The following is a 9,496-nucleotide window of genomic DNA, read 5'->3' on the forward strand; positions in this document are numbered from 1 at the left end:
TCCCTTAACAGGACCCCTACTAGGCATGACAAGCATCTCATCAAACATATCACGAATATGTAATCTACAGGTGTAAACAACAGATTTAAGCAAGGGGTCTCATACTTATCTAAGAATTGCTATGAAGAATAGTTCCCTTATATCAATTGTCGCATTATCATCTATTAGGTCATAGATACATTGTTCATCCATTTACAAGTAAAAACATGATGAGAGCCATACATAGACATTGTCATAAGAAATATACATAACCAGCATAATAGCAATAGAAATACCAAGGAAATCGCATCCATATGATCCACATATAAACCAGTATAATACTCATAGAAATATAAGGAGAAATAACCTCATATTGATGATGAAAAATCTAAACCCAGGATGGGACTACCACGTTCCATCCGACTATAGAATGGGTAAGCCAAATATCTCTTCATCCATTCAACCCCATGCCATTTTCAAGCATGAATGTGGGACTCAAACCAAAAGAACCAACCAGGGCATCCCAAGGCTAAACCACCTCACCATCATCAATAGAAACCAAACTTTATCGTAATCCATCCCAGATCACTAGGCCAACATAATAAACATGTAATAATAGGCTTTACTATGATCTCCACCCAATCACTAGGCCGAACAAGCATGAATTCCAACATATTTCTCTACCTACACTATGAGGAATTTTCCTCTCCTAGTCTCTTAGGCTTTACTGCAATCCACACCAAATCACTAGGCCCTAAACTGAGACCCACTCTCTAGGCTTTACCACATATCCCAATCCTGAGATTACTAGGCCCAATGGAGAGCAATCCAACTCTTGGCTTTACCATATATCCTGTCATTTACCAACAAGGATTCATAGGGCCACTGAGGTAACACAATCTTGGATTTGTCGCAGCCCACAGTCTGGCTCAAGGGTTACTAGGCTAGTGGCTTTATTGTGATCCATAGTCTTGTTCAAGGACCAGTAGGCCATGTGCTCTATGATTCGAAGATCCACATCACTCAGGTGTGAATCCATCTAGTAATCTATCTCAACCAAAACATGAGAACCCCATCACACCATCACTATCTGGAAATGGAAAAGATAGGCTGAAAAAACTGTCACACCCGGAAAAACCATGCCATAATAGCAAAAGAACCACATGTAATACCATGCATGCCAAATATAGCAAGGAAAATACACATGCAAATCGATACCTGCAAAGAATATTGTTGTAGTTGCTTGATCCTACTCTCCCTTTCTTTCTCCTTCCTTCCTCTTGCCTTATTTCCCTTTCTTGATTGAATGCCAAAATCTTCCAACAAAAATCTAATTGTCCAAGAGTGAGAGAGAAAGAGAGAACAATGAGAGAGCTCCAAAAATGAATTGAAAAAATGTTACAAATTGATCCTCATAAGTCTTTTTATCAATTAGACCTCTATTTTCTTCATTTTCCATTATTTTCCTTCATTTTCCTCCTCTCATGCAACCTGTTACCTTTCACTTTCCTTTTCTCCTATTTTCTGATATTTTCGTAAATAAGTGTGCCAAAAATGCCATTTTTCCTTTCCAAAGCCTTTGCCTTTGGCTTTTCCAATTTCCTTATCCATAATGAAACAATGAACACCCACCAGGATGTTTTTATAAACATTCAGCTTGGAATAAGTATCCCATCAACTATGGTTATTATTTTGCCTTCATTAAATTTTATTACATGGAATTTTCACCAAGGCTGTTACAGAACCCTCTCGATTGGGGAACACCGTCTTCGGTGTTCAACCACACTTATACCTCAGCAAAACTTCTAAAAAGAAAACATACTGCCCATGGATATTTATAACATAGCCCGATGCATTATTTACAATCATCACCCTACTAAAAAGAAAACCAACATGACAACATAACAACATGACAACTGTAAATGACATGACACCCATATCGCTTATTGGAGCTTTATAACATAGCTCATGGCAGTATTTATATCCATCTACATGTGTACATATATCAAAACATCACACCAAAACATATGCCAAAACATATACCAAAACACCATACCAAAATTATTTTGCCTCAACCCGCAAACAATGAATGATACATAGCTAGCATTTGATCCACCATCTCCCATGTAGCTTCATTACACCCAAAGTGATTGCACTGCACTTTAACCTACTCGATTTATCAGTTCCAGAGCATGAGCTCATTTTTCTGCAATATACACTGAGGTTGTGGCTGGAATTATCCATCTGGTTCCACCTGCAATACAGACTAGACAATCACATGATCAACATCTTTAACATACTTCTTTCCTTCTTAAACTACTTTCCTGATCTGCAATAAATTTTGGTTTTCTAGAATTGATGTATAGACCGTATATATATATATATATATATATATATATATATATATATATATATATATATATATATATATATATATATATATATATATATATATATATATATATATATATATATATAGGTCTTTAAGCTTCACTATTGCATTTATTTTAATATCTTAGTATCCACCTTTTCCCATGAGGCCCTCCTTATATTTTATGTACTAATCCTTTGTATGTTAATCACTAGTTGTCTAATCTTTAAGTCATTTCACTATACAGTTACTTCTAATATACTTTTATAGAACGTAAGAGTTCTATGATCTTTAATGTCCATACTCTACGGAAATTAATATAAATAGAGTTATGTTTATACGAACAAGCACTCCTTTACTTACCTTTCTAGATAGACTTATAAATATAAAAATATCGTACATTCAGAGCAGGGAAAATTTTGAGAACCCCCCCTAATTTACATGTATAATAAATGGGCGAATCTCCATGGTATATAGGAAAAATGGAAGGCGATTTTATCAATAATATGATATGTATATATAATTTTTTGGCGAATCTCTCACCAGGCATGGCGAATATTCTACTCAATTATAAAATCTTGTGTTTATTGAATACACAAATGAAATCATTGCATTTCTTTAAAATATATTTTGAAATCAAAATTACCGAAATTACATATCGATAACCTAGTGGGTGTAGGATAAAATTCACTCGTGCCATTCACAGAAAGCATGAAAAAAAACCTAATACTATATATAAAACCAAGAAAAATTCAAATTCATCACTTCTAGGGACCTCGTAACCACCCTGTCAATACACAATTATGTTCCTGTTTGCAATTAGAAAAATTACCCAAATTACAATCTATTTACTCCAGCATATGTTGGAAAGTTATAGAAGGATGACTAGTGCAATCAATCCATTCCTTTTAGCCTTGGATTTGTTTCAGTTTAAAACAGAAGTATACAAATATACTTGTCCAATGTCTATGCTTTAACCATTCACATGTTTTTACAATATAATTTCCTAAGTCTATTTAATATCTTCATTATCATAAAAACCAACCTATATCCATCTTAACTCCACATCTACCACTCTTACGGGGATGAAATCTATTTATCCCTCTGAGCACTTGGTAGACCCAGAATTAAGATGGATTTAAGATGATAGAATTTCCCGTTTAAATAGTCTATGCTCACATGAATACCATGGTATTACCATGGGTCAATACCATGGGTTATCATAAACCTGGAGCTTAAAAATTACTATTAGTAATTTATAAAATTTAATAAAATTAATAGTTGATTTTTATTTTATTTTTTATTTTAACCAAGCTAAAATGTTTAACATACATTAAATTACAACATCCATTTTTACTCTTGATCGGATCAAATATTTTTTCACTCTATGCTAGTTTGCATATCACGATATTTGATACCTCTCAGGGGTTAGTAGATCCAGAGTAAAGATGGATCTATGCTGGTTTAATTCCCTGATTTAAATAGGCTACATTCCAGGTGAATACCATGGGTCAATACCATGTGCCATTTTGGTGAATACCATGGGTCAATACCATGTGCCATTTTTATTTTTATTAATACTAATATTAGGGTTAATAATGTTTTTTTGCATGGTATTAATAACAATCTAGTCCATGGTATTTCTCCCATAGTATTTTGCCCATAGGTTTCACCTAAATATAACGCATTTTTTGAGTGTTTGTAAATATAAGGTGACTTATGGAGTAAATATAAAAAAATGTTTTATTTGTTTACCATACCTCTCGTTTATTTATATTTTTATTAATTTACCATACCTCTTTTACAAATATGGTATTTGGCCCATACGATTCACTTAAATAAAACCTCCTTCATAAATAGAAAGAGGGTTATGGACTAAATACAAAAAGAGGTTTTATTTATTTACCATGCGTCTAATGTATTTATATTTTTATTTATTTACCATACCTTTTGAGTAAGTATAAAAAGACGTTTTATTTATTTACCACACCTCCACTTTACTTATATTTTTATTTGTTTACACCCTTCATGTATATAAGGTGACTTATGGAGTAAATATAAAAAATGTTTTATTTATTTACCATACCTCTCATTTATTTATATTTTTATTAATTTACCATACCTTTTTTATAAATATGGTATTTGGGCCTTTGGCCCATAGGATTCACTTAAATAAAACCTATTCTTGAAAATGGGCGAATGGATTCACTTAAAGAAAACCTATTCTTGAAAATGGTCGAATGGAAGGTTGTAACTCCTAATTTCAAGGGCTAAATTTACCTTTTTTACCCTCTCCCTTAAAAAAAGGTGGGCTATTTGAGGTGATTTGTAAAAATGTACTATGATACAAAATATTCACCCACTAAAAATTTAAAACCCCTTAATTTCGCCAAAGGGCGAACATTCGCCCCTAAAATTTTCTATGATTTAGAGATATGAAAATCATGGTAATCTCTAACTTTCTTTTCTTTGAGACTATACATATTTTCTAATAATAATAATACATCAGAAATATCATTGGATGAGTTTTTTTCTTTCTTCTTTTTTTTTAATTGCTATCTAATATACCCCTAAACTTTATTCTCCCACTTACTTTCTTACGAGTTACAAAGAATTCCAAAATTTCCTCAACATAATTTTATTTAATATCTAATAACTCCAATATGGCATTAACCTTTATAGTTAGACCAATCCTTAAATTGAGATTACTTTTCTCACTAAGAACTGTTTTTGACATGGTTCTCCTACATGCGTGCATATCAAAATCTTAGACAAAGAAGAACAATAAAAAAATAACACATAATCTTGCATGTGGATATTATAACATCATTATTAACACAACTACACATTCTCGGTCCTCTTCTATCACCATAGGTTATTGAACTATGCAAAAATGAAAATGAAAGAAAGATTTAACAAAAGTTCAACTACCCATTACTTCTTAGGTAATATTTCCGAATAGAGCACCTTCCACCCAACCTTCAACTATCTCCCATAGTTCCCACGAGCTAAGACCTTCTTGCCTGCAAAATCTTCCCCATCATTGATTCCTCGTGATTCATTTTATAGACTTCTTCCCAAGATTTTAACACTATCCTACTTCAAGGTCTACCAACCTTTTTACCTAAATCTTTTGTTTTAATCTTTTTCAAAATACATGTATTATTTTTTTTGTCTACATTTTATATTTTTAATAGTAACAACCACATTTAGAAACATGAATTGGATCAGAAAACCACCATTTTCAAATTTTATTGTGCTATGAAATCATGAATGGATATCTATATTCTTGCAAATTATTAGAATGAAATCCTATAACAATACTTGCACGAAAGAAATACGGGGCACGAGAAACATGAATATGAGGCAGGCCTCTGTGTGGTGGGAGAAACCGTGTTTGGTTCAAGAGCCAATTAATTTCCTGGTACATTTAAAGGATTGAGAGTGAGCAGCTAATGAATCGCGAAACCGGCCTCCTTCGACTGCCATGTTAATATGATGTGCTGACGCGTGCTTTCCATCATCAATGGAGGTCTCATAATTCCTCATTAACTCCGCCTTGCCATTAGCCTTCACTTGCTCCTCCTCCTTTGATTTTGTTATGCAACATCCCGGAGTTGGAGCATTGCTTGGGCATTGAGGTGCAGCTGGAGGGCACATAGAAATTGCTTGGGCATTTAGGTGTAGCTGGAGGGCACATACAATGAACGTTAGTTTGGTGTGAAGGAGTTGGAAGATGGGGATTGGGTTGAGTAGTAGCAAGCATGAATAGGGTGTTGTGAACATTACTATTTTTATGTGGTCCTCCTTTGACTGCGATGTTAACTTGATGTGCTGACGCATGCTTTCGAGCATCAATGGAGCTCTCATAATTTCTCACTAACTCAGCCTTGCCATTGGACATCACTTTCGAATTTGCAGTGCAACATCCAGGAGGACGTGGAGCATTGCGTGGGCATTGAGGTGAAGTTGGATGGCACACAGAAAGTCCTGCTGCCAACACGCCAATGGAAGAATGAACGTTACATTTGTGTGAAGGAGTTGGCAGATGGCGATTGGGTTGATGGGCAGCAAGCACGAGTAGGGGGTTGTGACCATCACCTCCAAACGATTGCCATCCTCCCATTGCCGCTCCTTTAAGAGAAGATTGAACGTTACTGCGAGCATTTATGTCATGCCCCTACACCTGCGGTAGTCTTTCAACCGCTTATAGTGAGGTGCGGCACTACCAATCATTTTATTTTCACCAATACTTACGATTGCAGACTATGCCTAACATTCCACTTTTCCTACTTAGTTTGTGTTTCGCAACCAAGTATTATTAATATGTGTTCCTTTATACAAGTGAAAGCCCATAACATTCACATAAACAACATTATACAAGAGAAATGGACAACAGTATAAAGGGAGGGGCAACTCCCTGCAATATGAGTCTGCCCGAATTAATATATTATACAATCTTCACTTTTACAAAGTACAAGATAAATCTTGGGAAACCCCAAATTTACACTTAGCCAATTTTCACAACTTCGGCAAACTCGGTTGCCCAGCTCATCAGCACCTCCGCACGGTCGCCGCACGACTCTCCAACCCTTCTTTCACCTTGTTGCATGATCTTGTTGTTTGCCCAACTTGGGCGCACCTCCAAGTCGCCACACACGGGCGCCTCTGCCCGAGACACACCTCCGTTCACAATCTCAACACTTCACCCAAAGTCAGACCATGCACACTTGCACGACGCGCGGGCGCTCACTCGAGTCACCCAAGAACCCGTGCAAAGTCGTCGCACAAACTGGGCGCTCCTCCATTTCACCATCGGGCACCTTCGCACAAATTGGGTGCCACACACCTGTGCACACCTCAACCAATTGTTGGGTGCCGCACACCCATGTACGCCCTCACCCAACAACTGGGCACTCATGCCTGCACCTTCACCCAATACCACGCTATCACCGTGCGGCCTTGCCCAAGAACGTGCACATCTCCAAGTTCTGCGCCCCTACCTTGCTGCACCCAAACACTAGACTGCACCATCTCCTTGAGCCAAGATGTTGAGCAAATGTGTGATGTCCAAATGAGCTCCACGCTTCCCTTTTATATACCAACCATAGCGCGATGTCATGGCTTGCCTAGCCAACCTCCCCACACCCACACTTCATCACAAATGCCCTTAACTTCAAGTCAGCCTTTGTTTCTAAGTGTGGTCGGCCTCCATATGTTAACACCATGCCACCACGCATGTAAGTAGCTCGCCCTCCTCATATGCGCATAACTCAATATCGCACACCCAAGGAAGCTCGCATACCAACCGCAGTCACACTTCGTTCAGACTCAACCGCGTGCCCTCCGTGGTCGCACTTCGGGCGGAGCTGCACATCCTCCTCCACTTGAAGTCATTGTCCTCCTCGACAACATACCATCCTGTTAGCCATCCACCAAGATCATCATACAAAGGTATACACCTCATCGGTATGTCATACATCTGAAATCATCTCAATCCATGACCATCGACCACCCTGTCACAATCTCCACATGCTGCTCTCCATTGTGGAAGGCTGGCCCCTCCATCTCAAGCTACATGCTTCCTGCAACATATCGTGTTGACCTCATCATGTATTGTCCTCATGTGAACTACTGCCATGATACTCCAACACAATGCTAACACATCTCTGCACATGCCGGCCCCCCATGTCTGAACTAGTTGGGTAGCTAATCCAACTATCATGCTCAAACCATGAGAATGCACATCCTCATACCACCAGCAGTCGTTTCTCAAAACATCCTGTCACATCCTCAACTCGATCAAGAATCCATCTCCATATAAGTGTAAGCCATGCTCAGGTCCATGAAGTAGTCCTCATCTCATCTGCAACATGTTGTCCATGATGTCTGGTACTAATGTGCTGCATGAAATCAGCCACATCTACCCCAACATCATCATTCATATGTGTGCATCCTCAATATGAAGAGACCATCTCATCAAACTCCGACTCTCGATGTGCCACATCCAGGTCCATGAAGCAACCTTCATCATATCTGCAATGTGCCATCCCTCAAGTCTGACATAGAAACAAGTATCCACTTGTCACATCTCCCATGTGCTGCCCACAATCATAGATCAATCATCTCCCATGTGTAAAAAGTAGTTGAGTCTCGGCTCAACCCATGCCCAAGTGTGGCCACCAAGGCATCATAATTGTTGTAACTCCATCACTTCAAAGTGTCTGATATCGATCCTCCACATCAAGTCACTCTTTCAAGCCATTCCCATACATGTACTTGAAAGTATGCACCCCATCCTACATCAAAGTCTCTGACCTTAGCTCCTCAATGCGTCAGATCCTCTAAGTCCACCATGTATGAAGTCCCTAAAAGTCACAACCTCATGTCATCATGAGCTCCATGAGTCATCTCCAACCAACATCTCAGCAAGCATACAAGTCTTGGCCCAAAGGTCTCTGCAAGATGCCTCAGCTCTCCATGTAGTAGGAATGCTCCATAGCTTGCTCACAACTCCATTCAAGTCCATGGCCTTATTGTACAAGAGTGCACAACGTCTCCATCAGCTCATAAGTAAAACACCTCCATGTCACAACAGCAAATCCACCTGCACAACATCCCTGCCTTGGAACTCCTCATTGGATGCCCATAAGTGACACCTTTACAAGTGCTCCTACACAATGTCCCTGCATAGACTGTCATGCTCCATGTCTCCAACCTGATGTCCATGACTAAGTTTCCCATGTTGTCCAGCCAGGTAGACCCATCACAACAACAGTCATCCTCATCCAAGTCTGTAATCTTCAGTCTAGTGAACTCGGTCACCCAACCATATCATCATCACATCATGAGTCTCTTCCATCATGGCTCCTCCACTGAAGGTTCCACCAAGAGTTGCTCTTGGTCTTGGCCATGAGAAGTCCACCCAAGCATTAGCGTACCTCAAGAGTGTGCCCTCCAATCTGTCCATGAGTCATGCCGAGCACTTAGCCAATTCTCCATGTGGCTAAAGCATGACCCAATCCTTCGCAATGATCATCATGTTCCTCCCTTGTCACGGGCCTTTGTACCTTCTACCATAAGGTCACAAACAACCCCAACAAGTCCTACAATAGTCAACAATCCTTGCTTCTCCATACAAGGTCT

The sequence above is a fragment of the Pinus tabuliformis genome, chromosome 3_1 (assembly GCF_031772625.1).
Source record: "Pinus tabuliformis cultivar Carrire ecotype Pingquan chromosome 3_1, CPIR1, whole genome shotgun sequence".
Lineage (NCBI taxonomy): Eukaryota > Viridiplantae > Streptophyta > Pinopsida > Pinales > Pinaceae > Pinus > Pinus tabuliformis.